General features: G+C 47.8%; 2 pseudogenes; both read left to right on the top strand.

Annotated features, from left to right (window-relative positions):
- The first annotated feature begins 2,340 nt into the window (after positions 1-2,340).
- Positions 2,341-3,170, top strand: LOC129148492 (neugrin-like; annotated as a pseudogene).
- Positions 3,171-6,230: 3,060 nt separating this feature from the next.
- LOC129148494 (protein SET-like) lies at positions 6,231-7,835 on the top strand (annotated as a pseudogene).
- The last annotated feature ends 9,927 nt before the right edge of the window (positions 7,836-17,762 follow it).

Genomic DNA, 17,762 nt, shown 5'->3' with positions numbered 1-17,762 from the left:
TAACACAAATTTGCATTGGCGAAGACAGGTTGTTTCTTAATCACCTTATTTTCCAAATTTATAGATTAGCAACTCCATAATCTATTTCTCTCTTACCTTTCTCCCTTACCCATGACCATGGAGAATTTCAAGCCTGGGGAACACTGATGTATAATATCTCATTCTTAACCATCAGTGTGTCACCCCCAACTACAAAAGGCAGGTGGGTACATAAATGTCATTCAACCCCTGAACATGGCAGGTAGCACCAAAACATCACTCTTTCCAGGCATTATCCAAAAATCACCCTTATTTTATCGTCTAGACTCCACCAGTAATGGACTCTCCATACTTTCACTTTTATGCCAATATCACGGTGCTCTGGCCATGAAGTCACACTCCCTCTCCAAGTGCTCATCACTCTTTCTGCCACACCTCTCTCACACCTGCACTGCTACAGTCCCGCCACCTGTAATCATCTCCTCACCCTTCTACTTATTATTCAGCATGTGTGGTGCAGAGAATGCTTGCCAAATTCCAACAGAATCAAGTACTGCCCAGACTCTGATAGTCCACACTCACAGAGGCAGCCTTGGAGTCTTGCTCTGAGGGCCTCTCTCCATGACTGTTTTTCCCTTAAATCTAACCTATGAAGAACCACAGTCAGATCTCAGATACTCAGACCTCCCCTCCCCTGGTGCTGCAGGGTTCAATGGGGTCAGGCAGAAAGAACGCTGTGAGCAGAGAGGACTCTGGGAGGCGCAGAGGCCCCAATCCCGGCCTGATGGTGCTCAAGAAGCCTCAGACACACCCTGCACAGCAAGGACGCTGCCTCCTAGTCCTCTCTTACTTACCACGAGTGGGCTGACGCCTGTGAGTCCTGGAAGAAACTGAAGAGGTCAAAATGCCCGCCAGGAGGAGGAAGGCGGAAGTCCCGCCCTAACCGGATGCACTGACACAAAGTGTCCTTTAGCTCCGCCTATGTGGTCACATTCTTTTGTGGGTAATGTAGTTTTCTCAAACGCCAAGGGGAGGGCTAGCATCCTAGCCAATGACATTGGTGAATAAAGGTGATGTGGTTCAGCAAGTGCCCCTGGGGAAGGACAAGATGGGGCCAAAGGCCTGGTTAACTGGGATAGATTCACCGACCTTCTAGGAGAGGGGTGTGGGGAGAACCGAAGAGAACCCCAAGGAATATATGCACAGGCGAAAATGGGAGACATCTGTAATACTATCAAGGATCAAAAAGACATATTAAATTTTTTAAAAATATATAATATAGCCGAAACCGGTTTGGCTCAGTGGATAAGAGCATCGGCCTGCGGACTGAAGGATCCCGGTTCGATTCCGGTCAAGGGCATGTACCTTGGTTGCGGGCACATCCCCAGTAGGGGGTGTGCAGGAGGCAGCTGATCGATGTTTCTCTCTCATCGATGTTTCTGACTCTCTATCCCTCTCCCTTCCTCTCTGTAAAAAATCAATAAAATATATTAAAAATATATATATATATATGTATATATATATATATGTGTGTGTGTGTATGTGTATATATATATATATATATATATATATATATATATATATATATATCATATATAGCCCAGCTGGTGTGGCTCAATGGTTGAGCACTGATCTATGACCCATGAGGTCCTGGTTGTATTCCTGGTTACGGAACATATAAATCGAGAAAATTCCTCCATGGTGGGGCCCAGAATTTGAGAGACATTTTCCTCTGGACCTGCGCGTAATAAATGTAATTCCATCTCTAAGTGTTGCTTGGTTCCTCTCCCGTTTTCTGTAACTGTACTGGCACCTTCCTGGGCCCTCAGCCTGAAGCAGGGCCTTGCTTCTTCCCTCATCAGAAGCGCAGGGGCAGATGTTCGGCTCCCTTGGGACCACGGTCCCTTCACCAGGGGCATATTTTATCGCCTTTTATTTTTTTATTTTTATTTTTTTTAATATATATTTTATTGATTTTTCACAGAGAGGAAGGGAGAGGGACAGAGAGCTAGAAACATCGATGAGAGAGAGACATAGACCAGCTGCCTCCTGCACACCCCCCACCGGGGGATATGCCCGCAACCAAGGTACATGCCCTTGACCGGAATCGAACCTGGGACCTTCCAGTCCGCAGACCGAAGCTCTCTCCACTGAGCCAAACCGGTTTTGGCTCATCACCTTTTAGATAGCTTACCATGCTCAGGGGCTGCTGTTGTGGGTGTTAGATTTTCCAGGGCAATGAAGAAAGAGACACGGGCTGGGTGCTCCCTGATTTCGCTGAGACACTTGAACCACCCATGTTGCTCCCATGCATGGCTTCTGCCATTGGTTCACTCTCCCAGCATCTGGAGATGACACAAAAAATCCATCCTATTCCAGAAAATTCAGAGGCAAATGAAGCCCTGAGCCCCCTGCCCTCCCCCCCAGGACTCTGACCAAGGAAGCCAGGGAACAGATCTGGTATTTACATGAAGAATTTCCAGAGTCCTGGTCAGTTCCCAGATTGTCTGAAGGCTTGGATGTTAGCTCTGATGAAGGGTTTTAAACAGCAAGTTTGTGCCCACATTGGAGAAAAAACTGAAGCAGGATCAAAAGGTCCATTAGAAAGCTGGACTTGCCCACTCGCTCCGCCAGCTTCCAGGCCCTGGGGATGCCTGGGAGCTGCTTTCTTCAGGCCGACCTGTGTCAGGAGCTGAAGCCTCATCCCAAGGCCATGGTCACAGCACAGCTTTGAGGGTGACAGAACCGAATACTCAGAGTACAAACACACTGAGGAGACAGAAGGGAAGGAATAAAGGAGTCCAGAGCCTGGAAAAGGAAAGCTTTGTGCCTGTTGCTGCAGCCCAAGGTCAGCACAGAGAGCTGCAGAAGTACTCCACCAGTGGGTGTGAGGGCAACAGAGGCACTGACAGTGATGGAATGCCAAGTGCAAAGGAGCTGGAAGCATTGAAGGCAAGAGAACTGGGTGAGCAGAACTTCAGCAGCAAGGTAGTGCAGAGGGGGCGAGAGTTCTTTGACGACAACAGGAACGTCCTGTACAGAATTTGAACTGGAGCCTGGCTGGTGGAGGTTTCATGTAAAACACAGCTGAGCGAGCATATTGGAGCTGCCTGGATTTCTGTGTGTGGATTGTCCACCTTGGAAATGATGAGCCTGAAAATGGAAGGAGCCGCTTGTATCTCAATCTGACAAGGAACAGTGAACTTCACAGGGCAGATGTGTATGCGGGCAGCGTGAATAACAGGCTGGGTGTAGTCTATCTCCCGGAGCACGACTCCTGGTCAGACCATGTGGATATTCAGTACTCACCCTTATTTTTTTTATTTTAATTTCTTTATTGATTAAGGTGTCACATATTTGTCCTCATCCCCCCATTCCCATCCCACACCCCTCCCCACGGATGCCCCAACCCCCTGTTGAACTTAACCGTTGGATAGGCTCATATGCATGCACACAAGTCCTTTGGTTGATCTCTCCCCCCTCCCCTCAACCTCCCCTATCCTCCCTCTGAGGCCCGATAGTCCGATCGATGCCTCCTTGTTTCTGGTTCTGTTCTTGTTCATCAGTCTATGTTGCTCATCATTTCCCCTAGATGAGCGAGATCATGTGTCACTAGAGATATACTTATAAGAACTGAATGTGAGATGAGCAATAATAGTTATGCTGACAGGCAAATGAATCAGTCTGTAGTGAGTTTCTTTCTGGACCAACAGTTCTTTTGAGACCCAATTTCAATGTCCACCAGTTCCTTATGTGTACATGTCAGCACTGACCCCTCAGCTCTGGATGGTGGACAAATGGTGGTAACGGAGGTCCGACTCCCTCTGGTTTGGTCTCGGCCGGACCCAGGGGCACGGCTTCACCCGGACTCAGGGGCACGTGGCCTCACCCAGACCCAGGGGCGCATGGCCTCTCCCAGACCCACGGGCGCGTGGCCTCACCCGGAGCTAGGTGCGCGCAGCCTCACCCGTACCCGGGACCCAGCCTCACCTGGATCCAGGAACACATGGCCTCACCTGGACCAGGGGGCGCGTGGCCTCTCCCAGACCCAGGGGCGCGTGGCCTCACCCGGACCGAGGTGCCCGAGGCCTCACCGGGATCCAGGGACACATGGCCTCACCCGGACCCGGGGGCGCGTGGCCTCTCCCAGACCCAGGGGCACGTGGCCTCTCCCAGAACCAGGGGCACGTGGCCTCACCTGGAGCCAGGTGCGTGAGGCCTCACCCGGACCCGGGACCCAGCCTCACCCGGATCCAGGGACACATGGCCTCACCCGGACCCGGGGGCGCGTGGCCTCTCCCAGACCCAGGGACGCGTGGCCTCACCCGGACCTAGGTGCGCGAGGCCTCACCCGGATCCAGGGACACATGGCCTCACCTGGACCCGGGGGCACGAGTACTCACCCTTCTTGCTTAGGCTTTTTATGTGTCAAAACCAGCCTTTGTCCCATATGTTAGGAGTTTGTTGTCTTTACAATATGTGTATGGGAGGAATTGAAAAGTGTTGCTTCCTACATTGTTTACTTCTTGTTTAATGAACACTAACAGTTCTAGAGCTGCTTAGTCAATTGGTTGTATTCATTTTATGCAAAGTAAAGTGAAATGCAGCAAAAAATAAACTATGTACATATATGCATAGTCGATGGACATAGACAATAATGTGATGAGTGCCTAGAAATGGTGGGGGCAGGGTAGAGGGAGGCAAAGGGGTATGAGGATGGGGGAAATTGGTTCTATTTGTAATAGAGCCTACAAAAAAAAAAATTTGCCCACATGGCATGGCTCAGTGGTTGGGCATGGACCCATGAAACAAGGTATCTCTAGTTGGATTCCAAGTCAGGGCACTTGCCTAGGTTGGGAAGCTCCATCCCTGTAGGGGGCATGCAGGAGACAGCTGATCAATGATTCTCCTTATGATGTTTCTCTGTCTCGCTCTCTCTCTGAAAAAACAATGAAAAAAAAAAGAAGAGAGTTAAAATTGATTTGATTCAACAACACCAATTTGAGTGAAGACCATCACGTTTTCTCCCAGGTCCGCTAAGCAAAATCATGCCTTGGTCTGTTTTGTAGAAGATGTCCCAGGCATACCTGTGTTCATGAACAGGAAGCCGCAGGAGTAGGTCAGCCTCACCTTGGATTGTAGTGTTAGAGTTCATTACTTCATGTTTGAAAAGATTTCACTGCACAAGTTCAGAAGATTTTGAGGGTACATTAATTGAAACTGGGGATAATGAAAAAACGTAGGCCTTATGATAGAACAGGAAGCAGCAGAGAGATAGAACAGGAAACAGCTGGCTCCTTTGACTCTCTAGAAACATTGTGGGAAATAAATGAGCCAAAGCGAGGCTGCTGTTCGCTCACTGGGCATTCAGAGGAAAGGAGGCCTTGAGCGCAGAGTCCGGGGATAGGCCAGGACGAGCTGACACTGCTCATTGCTAATCTGGTTGTAGGTTGCGTGGCAACCCTGAAAATCTTAGGAGAGCCGGGCAAGAGTGGTTTAGTGATTGTTAACCTATGTCCCTGCAGGTCACTGATCAATTCCTGGTCAGGACACATGCTCAGGTGGTGGACTGGATTCATATTGTGGTGCATGCAGGAGGCAGCCTATCCGTGATTCTCTCTCATCATTCATCTTTCTCTCTCGCTCTATCCCCTTCCCCTTCCTCACTGAAATCAATAAAAATATAGTTTTGAATGTATATTTTAAATCAATTACACTTACATCAAAGTTTACAAAATAATTAAAACTTGCCACTTTCCATTATTTTACTATTTTATTATGAATGTTCTTGAGTATATTTGTTCCTAATGCACCAGCATGTTGGAAATAAAATATAATGAAATGCTACTGAAATATGCTAATCGACCCATGTTCTGTTCCAAAATTTTGTCATTTTGAAACTAATCATGATGAGAGTATTTACCACCAGGATTAAATGGTGGAGAATATTATCAACATAGATTTAACTTAAAAGTGTATCATGCAAGTGGGCATTAAATTGTGCATAAGATAAAATGTGAGAAAAACAATTTTCCTTCCAGTATTGAAAACATACTGTATAGTTCCAAATGGAAAAGAAACCAATTGAGTCCCTAAGGAATGGGTGAAGTGAATAGAAATGTCTTAGATGCTGAACTGCCCTCCTATTGGGTAATCCTAAATTCATTTTAAAAATTGAAAAAGTGAGTGCTCAGTGCACCTTTGAGCCTGGCGACTTCCCATTGATCAGATCCTAGGACTTGCCTCACAGCATGGCTCCCAAACGCAAGTCCTAGCTCCCACCTCAAACAAAGAAACCGAAACTGGCTCCAGCCCCCAAGCAGGAGAAGAAGCTGACCCCTCCGGATGTGGTGAAGGGAGTAAAAGAGCAGCAAGAAGCTGTGAAGGAAAGAAGCCGCCTGCTAACCTGACAAGCTCAGGGGAGGCCTGTGTGGCAGTCTTGAAAACTCAGAGACCTAAAATAACCACAAAAGATGGTCTGAAAATTAAATATTTAACTACAAACAGGTTATAGTGGGCAGTCATTCCTAAGCTGATATTTTCCCTGACAAAGATCAACTTAGATCTTTTCTGAGCCCATTTGCCTTTTTTCCTCTAAGATAACATATCTGTGAGATGTCTGGGTAACTTGTTAACTTCCTCTTTCGCTGGAGCCCCTGGGGCACAACCAAATGTGGTGGGCCCCAGGACAGATGCCTCAAATTCCTTCATTATCATGTTAATTGTTCCTGTACCCACCTAAGTATGTGTCCATCATTTGACTTTTTATCCAATCCCAGGGGTTTCCCACAGTTTGACTTTATCCCACCTCCTTAATCCATCACCAATGAATTTCATGTAGCCCACCTGTGTCCCTCCTTTGATGGCAATGTATATATACAGATGTAACCCGCCATTCTTTGGAGAATTATCTCAATTCATTGAGGTTCTGCTTCCCGGCATATGTCCACAGTTTGGCTCAAATAAACTCACTACAATTCTTTAGAGGTTTCAATGGTTTTTTTCGTTAACAAAGCTATTGAACATATTGATGAAGTACAAAATGAAATAGACAACTTAATGAACAAGCCAGTGAGGAGATTTTGAAAGCAGAACAGAAATATTACAAACTCCGGCAACCATTTTTTCAGAAGAGGTCAGAATTGATCGCCAAAATCCCAAATTTTGGGGTAACAACATTTGTCATCCACAACTGTCTGCACTGCTTGGGGAAGAGAATGAAGAGGCGCTGCATTATTTGACAAGAGTTGAAGTGAGAGAATTTAAAGATATTAAATCAGGTTACAGAATAGATTTTTATTTTGATGAAAATCCTTACTTCGAAAATAAAGTTCTCTCCAAAGAGTTTCATTTGAATGAGAGTGGTGATCCATCTTCAAAGTTCACTGACATCAAATGGAAATCTGGAAAGGATATGATGAAACGCTCAAGTCAAACACAGAATAAAGCCAGCAGGAAGAGACAGCATGAGGAACCAGAGAGCTTCTTGACCAGGTTTACTGACCATTCTGTTGCAGGTGCAGATGAGTTGGGAGAAGTCATCAAAGGTGACATTTGGCCAAATCCTTTACAGTACTACTTGGTTCCTGACATGGATGATGAAGAAGGGGAAGGAGAAGAAGATGATGATGATGATGAGAAGAAGAGAAAGGGTTGGAAGATATTGATGAAGAAGGGGTGAGGATGAAGTTAAATAAGATGAAGATGATGATGAGGGGAAGAAGGAGAGGAAGATAAAGGAGAAGATGACTAATGAACACTGATGGATTCCAACCTTTTTTAATTTTCTCCAGTCCCTGGGAGCAAGTTGCGTCTTTTTTTTTTCTTCTTTTTGTTTTTTTTCCCTCTTGTGCTCAGTCAGCCTGTTTTTTTTTTTTTAAATATATTTTTATTGATTTTCCACAGAGAAGAAGGGAGAGGGATAGAGAGCTAGAAACATCGATGAGAGAGAAACATCGACCAGCTGTCTCCTGCACACCCCTCACCGGGAATGTGCCCGCAACCAATGTACATGCCCTTGACCGGAATCGAACCTGGGACCTTTCAGTTCGCAGACCGACGCTCTATCCACTGAGCCAAACAGGTTTCGGCAGTAGCCCTGTTTTTTTTTTGTTTTTTTTTAATTTCTTTATTGATTAAGGTGTCACATATTTGTCCTCATCCCCCCATTCCCATCCCACACCCCTTCCCACACATGCCTCAACCCCCTGTTGAACTTAATCGTTGGATAGGCTCATATGCATGCACACAAGTCCTTTGGTTGAACTCTCCCCCTCCCCCAACCCTCCCCTATCCTCCCTCTGAGGCCCGATAGTCCCATCGATGCCTCCTTGTTTCTGGTTCTGTTCTTGTTCCTCAGTCTATGTTGTTCATCATTTCCCCTAGATGAGCGAGATCATATGTCACTAGATATATACTTATAAGAACTGAATGTGAGATGAGCAATAATAGTTATGCTGACAGGCAAATGAATCAGTCTGTAGTGAGTTTCTTTCTGGACCAACAGTTCTTTTGAGACCCAATTTCAATGTCCACCAGTTCCTTATGTGTACATGTCAGCACTGACCCCTCAGCTCTGGAAGGTGGGCAAATGGTGGTAACGGAGGTCCGACTCCCTCTGGTTTGGTCTCGGCTGGACCCAGGGGCACAGCTTCACCCGGACTAAGGGGCACATGGCCTCACCCATACCCAAGGGGCCCGTGGCCTCACCAGGGCCCGGGACCCAGCCTCACCCGGATGGATCCAGGGGCACACGGCCTCACCCAGACCCAGGATCCGGCCTCACCCGTACCCAGGGGCGCAAGACCTCACCCGGGCCCAGGGGCACATGGCCTCACCCGGGCCCAGGGACCCAGCCTCATCCGGGTCCAGTGGCGCGTGGTCTCACCCGAACCCATGGGTGCGTGGCCTCACCCGGGCCCAGGGACCCAGCCACACCCGGGTCCAGGGGCGCGTGGCCTCTCCCAGACCCAGGGGCGCGTGGCCTCACCCGGGCCTAGGTGCGCGAGGCCTCACCCGGATCCAGGGACACATGGCCTCAACCGGACCCAGGGGCGCGTGGCCTCTCCCAGACCCAGGGGCACGTGGCCTCACCCGAACCTAGGTGCGAGAGGCCTCACCCGGATCCAGGGACACATGGCCTCACCCGGAACCAGGGGCGCGTGGCCTCTCCCAAACGCAGGGGCACGTGGCCTCACCCGGACCTAGGTGCGCGAGGCCTCACCCGGATCCAGGGACACATGGCCTCACCCGGACCCAGGGGCGTGTGGCCTCTCCCAGACCCAGGGGCACGTGGCCTCACCCAGACCTAGGTGCGCGAGGCCTCACCCGGATCCAGGGACACATGGCCTCACCTGGACCCAGGGGCGCTTGGCCTCTCCCAGACCCAGGGGCGCGTGGCCTCACTCGGACCTAGGCGCGCGAGGCCTCACCCGGATCCAGGGACACATGGCCTCACCCGGACCCGGGGGCGCGTGGCCTCTCCCAGACCCAGGGGCACGTGGCCTCACCCGGGCCTAGGTGTGTGAGGCCTCAACTGGATCTAGGGACACATGGCCTCACACGGACCCAGGGGCGCGCGGCCTCCCCCAGACCCAGGGGCGCGTGGCCTCACCCGGGCACGGGACCCAGCGTTATCCGGGTCCAGGGGCACATGGCCTCACCCGGACCCGGAATCCGGCCTCACCCGGACCCAGGGCACGTGGCCTCACCCAGACCCAGGGACGTGAGGCCTCACCTAGACCCAGAGGCGTGTGACCACACCCGAGCCAAGAGGCGCGCAACCCCGCCCACACCCGGGTCCCAGCGGGGCCCCGTCCTCCCGATCCCAATTCCTGCCGGTCAACCCCCCCTCAGCAATTCCCCTGGCCATCCTCCCAGAGCTCCAGGATGGCCGCTGCAGAACTCGTCGGGTGGCGGCTCGGCGAAGCTCCGGTGCGCCCGAGGCACGGCGGCGGGCCGGTCCGGCGTCGCTGCGTCGGCCCTTGGGTCCACAGCGGTGGCCGGTCGCCGAGCATGCGCACCTGGCTGCTTCCGGGGCATTGAGATTCTTGAAGGACTCGGAGGTCAGCAAGCGCGGAGTCTCCCACCCCATGTCTCATAGGGGCTCGTCTGTCCGTGCCCGGCAGCCAGTGGAGCCGTCCCCTCAGCCAGAGACCGCCGGGGGAACTGCGCCGAGCACGTTCCAGGCCGCCATTGTGTCGCCTGAGCCGTAGTTCTTAAAGTGTGGTCTTTGGGTCACCGGCATCAGCATCATCCTGCATACCCATCTTTTATTCTAGCTGCAGAGCATCCACTTAGCCAGCCCTACGGTGGTCTTGGGTGGTGTCTGCTCCGCTCTCCCGTCGCAGCCTCAAAGTTGTTGTGGTAGGCAACAATCAGGCTTCCGCCCTATTCCTCCATCTTGGTCCTCCTTTGTATAGTTAAGTCTTGATTGTTGTTGGTGTCACTGGGAGGGCCCTCTTTGTCTATAAAGGAAGAGTTGCTGTGCAGGAGACACGTTTATGGGCCGGGTCTTGGTGCAGCAAGGCTTTGGCGCTCACTGAATCTGCCTGTTGAATGTGTCCCTTATGCGCGTGGTTGAAATCTGGTGTCATCTCCCACAGACCACTAGATGCCCTCGTTTCTGGGTCTCCAATGGGGTGTAGATCAGCTACTGCCTTAGGCACTCAGCAGGGATTACAGCAAAAACTGTAGTTTCCTCCTCCTGTCTGAGTGCTCCTGGAGCAGTCCGACTAGAACAGCAGTTCATCTGGTCAAGCTGCCAGAGGGCAGGCCACCCACATGCATAAGCTGTTGCTTGGAGCGCAGGTGCGCCTGCAAGACTTGCGGGGCGGGTCTTCAAAACGTGTGGGGCGGGTCCCAGGGCGGGGTGGGTCCCGGGGCGGGGCGGGGTCTCAGGGCGGGGCAGGGTCTCAGGTCGGGGCGGGGTCTCAGGGCGCCAACAGGCCATGGCGCGGCGAACCGCAATGGCTGCGAGTCTGCTCCTTCTGCCTTCCACGTTTCTAAGCCCCCTCGTTCCGCACTCCAGCGCAGCAAACACTGATTGCTGGGTGCACCTCCGCAAGAGTCCCGCCTCTCCCCGCAGGTGTCTGGGTCTCCCGCGCGTCCCCAGAAGCTGGATTTCAGCGTGATGGGGAGCTAATCTCCCCTAGGTTTGGAACAAAAGCCCCCTTCCCCCGCCACCAGCCCGACCCACGCGCCTCTGCACCTCATCCCCTCTGATTTCGCTGGTTTCCTCTTCCCTCTTAGCTGTAAATCCACCATTCAGCCATCTCTCCTGTAGTTCTGGGTGGCAGATGCTCTGTCCTCCTGAAATTGCTGTGTGCGGCGCAGTTCGCAGTTCCTTTGTTTAACTTTGCCGCCTTCTTGGTTCTCCTCTGTCAAAATGGCTAAAGGACTTGAATGTAAGATGGGAAATCCTAAGAATCCTCCAAATCGGTGTTGGCGGCCTCCGGGGCCCCGAGGATCTCTCTGGGCAGCTCGGCCAGGTCGGTGGCGCCGATGAGCCCCTCCTGCAGAAAGATGGTCTCTTCCTTCACCGAGAGCCGCTGCGCCGAGTCCGTGGCCGCCGCCACAGCAGCTGCCACGGCGCCCACGAGCCCATGGCCCCGGCTGCGGTGCTGACTGAGAGGAGCAGCCGCCCGGTCTGGGGAGACGCGAGCAGCAGTCGCCACCCTCACCAGTCCATGTTTCAGTTGTATTTCCGAAACTGCAATGCAAGGCAACAGATCAGCCTTTCACCTCCGCCGCCATCTTTCTCGGTCTCCAGTCGCCCTGTTTTTGAGGTCTCTTTTTCTCTCCTTTACACCATGGTTCTCACAGTATTTGGGGGAGGGGGCGGAGGATGTACCTTGAGCAGAATACAGTGGGAAAAGAATCTTTGCCCCTTTCTGTTCCAAATTCATTTTTATCCCTTCCTGTCTCAAGAAAAACTTAATGGAATCAACACCACCGTGCTCTGTGGAAAAAAAGAAAAACCCTCTGCTCCCTTAGCTCTGCTGGGAGCTGGAGGTTGCTAGGCTCCTGTGTAGGAGTGCATAGAATTCTTGCTTTTCCCTCCTTTCTCTGTATATTGGGCTCAGAGATTATACTGTATCTCTATGTGAATATGGATACTTAGCATTTACCAAATGTATCTGTCTATTTTCTCTTGTTTAAAACTAAAAAAGGGGCGGGGGGTTATAGATTTTTACTTAGCATTTACCAAATATATCTGTCTATTTTCTCTTGTTTAAAACTAAAAAAGGAACGGGGGGTTATAGAGCAAGGGGTGGGTTTGAGATTTTTTTGGGTGGGTTAAGTGGGCTTTTTGACAACATGGCTTCTCCTTTTGCATGTTTAATTGGGATGTTTAACGGACATCCTTGTAGTCTAAGGTGGCACCTTTAAAATAAAATTCTCTCCTAATGATGACTTGAGCACTGCCACTCGATGGGAGAATCAGCAGAACCTGTAGGATCTTATTCGGAATTGACATTTCTCTATTGTCATTTTGTTCCTGTTTATTTTTAAATTTTCCTTTTGTTTCACTGGAAAGAAAAGATGATGCTCAGTTTTAAACGTTAAAAGTGTACAAATTGCTTTGTTAAAATAATACTAAATGTGTACACACAAAAAATATTGAAACAGTTTCTGACCAGAACTTTCAACAAAAGAGATAAAGACAGTGTAAATGCATAAAGAAATGCTTGCAATAAAAATTTCTTATGGAAATGAATTTAAAACAATACTATGCTGATTTGGGGCATACAACTTAAAAATATTAAAAATCGCATGTGTTTATAGGGATAAAAATACTAGAATTTTCATTATTCTGTCTGGGAAGGTAAAGGGAATGAGCATTTTAGATGACAGTTTTGCATATCTTCAAAAGCAAAACATGCACCTTCACCGTAACATTTAGATAAGCAAAACATACATTTATATAAAGAACTGAACACAGTATTTCCAGAAAATTTATTTATAATACCGTACACATGGAAATAACAAAAATTATAGACAGATCAACAGATAAAGTTTTTATACACAGAGCACAATACTACTCAGCAATAAAAAATAACATTTTACAGAAGCATTAGTGTTCAATCTCAAAATAACTGTGTAGCATGAAATATACCAATATTTATTAAAGAATAGAAATATTATAGTGCTTACAATATTATGGAAAATATGAACTAATCTTGTAAAGGAAGGAAAACCAATGAATGCATTTAGGGATAGGGAAGGCAGAAGACAAATTATAAAAGAAGGAGGTAAATATAGGGTGTAGTAAAGTAGCTTTGAGTTGTTCTATGGAAATTAATTCAACAATAAATAAATAATAATACAAGTATACACTCTTCCCTGGCCATTGTACTTCAGTTGGTTGAGCACCACCCCTTGCCCTGAAAGTTCACTGCTTCCATTCCAGGAGAGAGAACATACTTATCTGGATTCCCTGTAGGTGGTGTACAGGAGGCAGCTATTTGATGTTTCTCATATCACCATTTCTTTCTCCCTCTCTCTCTCTCTCCCTCCCTCTCTTTTAAAAAGTCAATGAATATATTTTTAAATATATAAAATATTAATTTAAAATAGAGAATAATCTCTTTTGTATATATACTCACTACTGTAACTCTGCTTTTGCCCTAACCTGTATATGGGTGAGAGATAAATTTATTTCACATGTGATGGTTTTAAAGTTTGATCCGTTTGTCCAAGCTCAACAAATAGTACACACATTAGAAAATGTTGCATGTCAGTTATAAATATACCTAAATAAAGCGTTAAAAAATGCTTCCAAATGAAGACCTAGATATCTCTGTCTTGCTAGAAAATTACAATGGCAACCCTATAGGGTCTCTACCATCTCTCTGCTAATTTCCTGGGAGGACCAACCTTGCCTCATTGGCAGCAAATATTGCAAGCAGTGAAGACTATTGCCATCAGAATCAGCATGAATGCTGACTGGTTACAAAAGACACACCCTTGGATTGAGTACAGGATTATCCTTCCTCTAGCTTTGAGAATTTGCTGATCAGGAAACATTGAGGTGAATGCCCTAGATCAGTGGTCAGCAAACTCATTAGTCAACAGAGCCAAATATCAACAGTACAAAGATTGAAATTTCTTTTGAGAGCCAAACTTTTTAAACTTAAACTATATAAGTAAGTACATTGCTATTAACTTAATTAGCGTACTCCCAAACTGGCCTTTTCTAAAAACTCAAGGGGCCAAAGAGCCGCATGTGGTTCCAGAGCCGTAGTTTGCCGACCACTGGGTTACAGAACAAAAAGGTCAAAATGAGCACCTGGAAAGAAACACCCAAACCAATCAACACTGGATAATACCCCTGGCCTGGGCTTTCACTGGCTAAATGCAGCCAAGATTAGGCCCAGTGCGCTTTGGGTAACTTACTTTTTCAGGCCCAACAGGTAGAATTAGGATCTCAATCACTGACTGATCATTGTAAATTCTGGTGTTGGGGCAACCAAGTTGTGCAGGAAAATGACAAATGTAGGATTTGGGGGCTGGTCGCAGGTTGTTTGGACGTGTTGTCTGCAACTGATCTCTTGTTTTGAGATATAATTTTAGATTTCAGGGAGTTCAGCATGCTCCCTGAAGTGAAAAGCATTATTTCAATTATTCCTGAAGACCACAAATCTAAATGGATATATTGTTTTAACTTTTTTATTTGATTTTTATAGAGACTGAGGGGGGAAAAAAGGAAAGAACACTGATTGGTGCCTCCTTTATGGCTCCCACACACCTACTAGGCTTACACCCAAAGAACCTGGCTTGTGCCTCATAAGGAATCTAACTGGTAACCTTTCTGTGCATGGGACTACACTCAACCAACAGACTCACTCAAACCAACAGATATTATATTTTTATCAAAAACATCATATTATTAAGAGAAAAAATCAAGATAGGAGAAAATACACATAATTCTGTCCTAGTTGTTTAAAACCAAAAATTTAAAGGATACATAAGCCAACAAGTTGATATTTCCTACATTTTTTGCATGTTTGTAGTCATTACACAGTGTGAAGCTATGTAGCTAAGAGTTACTGAATTTTTACTACCTGGGAAACGCCCTGGATTCAATGCTTTACATGAATAATTATTTCAATGCAAATTGCATGATTATAGATTTAATAAAAGGCAGGGCGGGAAGTCAAACCCATGTGTCTCTAAGAGCAGAGCTCTGACTTCCACTGTAAGGGTCTGTGGCTGCCTAAAGAATAGATTCGGTACTGCATAACCATTAGGATTGGCTAGATGTTATTGAAGATTACAAACAGGCCCAAAAATTGTTGCCTTATTTTAAACTAGGAGTCCAATGCCCAAAATCCATGCAACAGTTGGCCTTCCTTCCCCTGAGTGCCGGCATCAGCTTCCCTCTGGCACCCAGGACCTGGGCCTCTCCATGGCCACCGGCAGGCACCTGGCTTCATCTAGAAGGTCATCTGGAAGGACGTCTGGAAGGATGTCCAGTCTAATTAGCACATTATGCTTTTATTATTGTAGATAAGGCATCTTTCTTGTTCATGGCACATGTTCTCCCTGGCTCTCCTGGGACTTGTATAAAGAGAAGCTACTCTGTACATGCCTCCTGGGTATATCAGAGATGTACAGAGAGGTTGGCCAGTCTCAGTGCTTCAGATGCTTCTGTTATCAGTGACAGGCTTCACTCACAGTACATTTCATTGGTCAAAGTATATCACAGGGCTGCGGCCAAATTCAGGTGGTCAAGAGGGAAGTCTGACATACTTGATGGGCCTCATTCATGTGACTACATGGGGCCAGCCTCTTTGGGGGCTGTATAGGAGCAAAGAGCAGTGAGGATTGGTGGGATATGACAGTTGAAATTATTTCAGATGTTTCACTTTCCATTCATCCAGGCGCACTTTGTCCCAGAGCTGCCCACAACCACCACTGTCAAGTTTCAAAGGAGTGAACTTCAATAAAAGGAATTTGGTCAGAAGTCATTGGCCATGACCTCAGAGCCCACTTCTGAGTGTGACCTTTGACAAATCCCTGGCTGACTTGGTGCACCCACTATGGTCGAGATGTAGACCCACATGTTGAGAATGTTGATTAGGAAGGGTACAGGATTGCAAGCATTCCAGCATCCATGTTCTTTGAAATTAACATCAGTCACTACTCTGTCTCCAAGTCTCTTTATCCTTTGCTTTGCTCAGCTGAAGTCTCCATCAGGTGGGGTGATTTTAAAAATGCTGACATTAACATCAATGTTGATCCTGGGTTTCCATTCATTTGTGCCTGAACCTGTGCTAAATGTGGTCCTGCCATAGTTCTCTCCAACCCCATGAGAGGGAGCACTCAACCTAACTTTCCCTCCTTGTCCCAATGTTCCTGGGTGTCCAAGCTCACCCATTAAATGATGAGAGCCCAGAGGTCATAAAGTGATGCACTGAGAAACCCCAGGCACCTCCCTTATTAGGTGGCAGAATAGATTACACATGGGCAAGAGATTGATCTTCTCTTCAGGGACCAGGAGTACCACCTGACTATCCCAGCCCTCTCCAGGGGTATCCAGTTCCTCATTTCTAGGGATCAGGGTCCTAGGATTCTTCACCATCAGCTTTCCCCCATATGCACCCACCCACTGATTTCTTTTTTTTTTTTTAATATATTTTATTGGTTTTTTCAGAGAGGAAGGGAGAGGGGTGAAAAGCTAGAAACCGATGAGAGAGAAACATCTATCAGCTGCCTCCTGCACACCCCCTACTGGGGATGTGCCTGCAACCAAGGTACATGCCCTTGACCAGAATCGAACCTGGGACCCTTGAGTCCGCAGGCCAACGCTCTTATCCACTGAGCCAAACCAGTTTGGGCCCACCCACTGATTTCTTTTCAGGGATCCAGGATCTTTCAGCTTCTCCTCAAAGGCTTTTTTTTTTTTTTTTTTTTGAGTCCTCCCAAAACAGCACCTCCACACTCCATTCTTCCTTTCTGCCACCAGTCTTTCCCAATTACCCAACTTTGCTCAGCCTGCCCTTCAGCTCATCTATTCATGATCCTGATATGGGACCCAAAGGGGTAGAACAGTGGCTTGGAAGAGCAGGGGCAGAAGAGGCTCAGCCTGGGGAGCATAGAATATAAACACATTGTCCTCTGAATCACCCCTTTGGAGATTGCCTATGCATTTGCCTGTTGTTGGGGTGCACACATACACAATCTCACAGGGAACATACAGACACCATAAGCACAGAAACGCACAGGTACAGAGCACCCCCAGGCAAAGATGGGCTCTCAGGTGCAGGGCTTGTGGCCAGGCTCACACAGACCAGACTATAGACTCAGACATAAGAACACATGGGAACAAGACAGTGTCACGATGCATACCCACACACACAATGGACACACACAGGCACACACCAGAAGAGACATACATGGACACAGAAGACAGACACAAAGAAATAATAACACACAGAAATAGAATGAGGAACACCCAAAGGGGCAGCACATTCACACATATAACCAACACTGATACATGCAAAAGCAACACTCCCCTTAATGCTGAGTCATACAAATACACTGTTCTGAAGAAAATATTAAAAATTGAGGTGCTGTCTTGGCAAGGTGGCACAGTGGGTTGGAGAATCATCTCATAATGCGCCACACACACACACACACACACACACACACACACACACACACATAATAGATTGTGGATGGGAGGCAACTGATGCATGTTCCTCTCCCATTGATGTTTACTTCTTTCTCTCTTTCTCCTTCCTCTTTCTCTAAAATCAATAAACATATCCTCAGCAGAG

The sequence above is a fragment of the Eptesicus fuscus genome, unplaced genomic scaffold (assembly GCF_027574615.1).
Source record: "Eptesicus fuscus isolate TK198812 unplaced genomic scaffold, DD_ASM_mEF_20220401 scaffold_55, whole genome shotgun sequence".
Classification (NCBI taxonomy): domain Eukaryota; kingdom Metazoa; phylum Chordata; class Mammalia; order Chiroptera; family Vespertilionidae; genus Eptesicus; species Eptesicus fuscus.
This window is presented reverse-complemented; position numbering and strand designations above follow the sequence as displayed.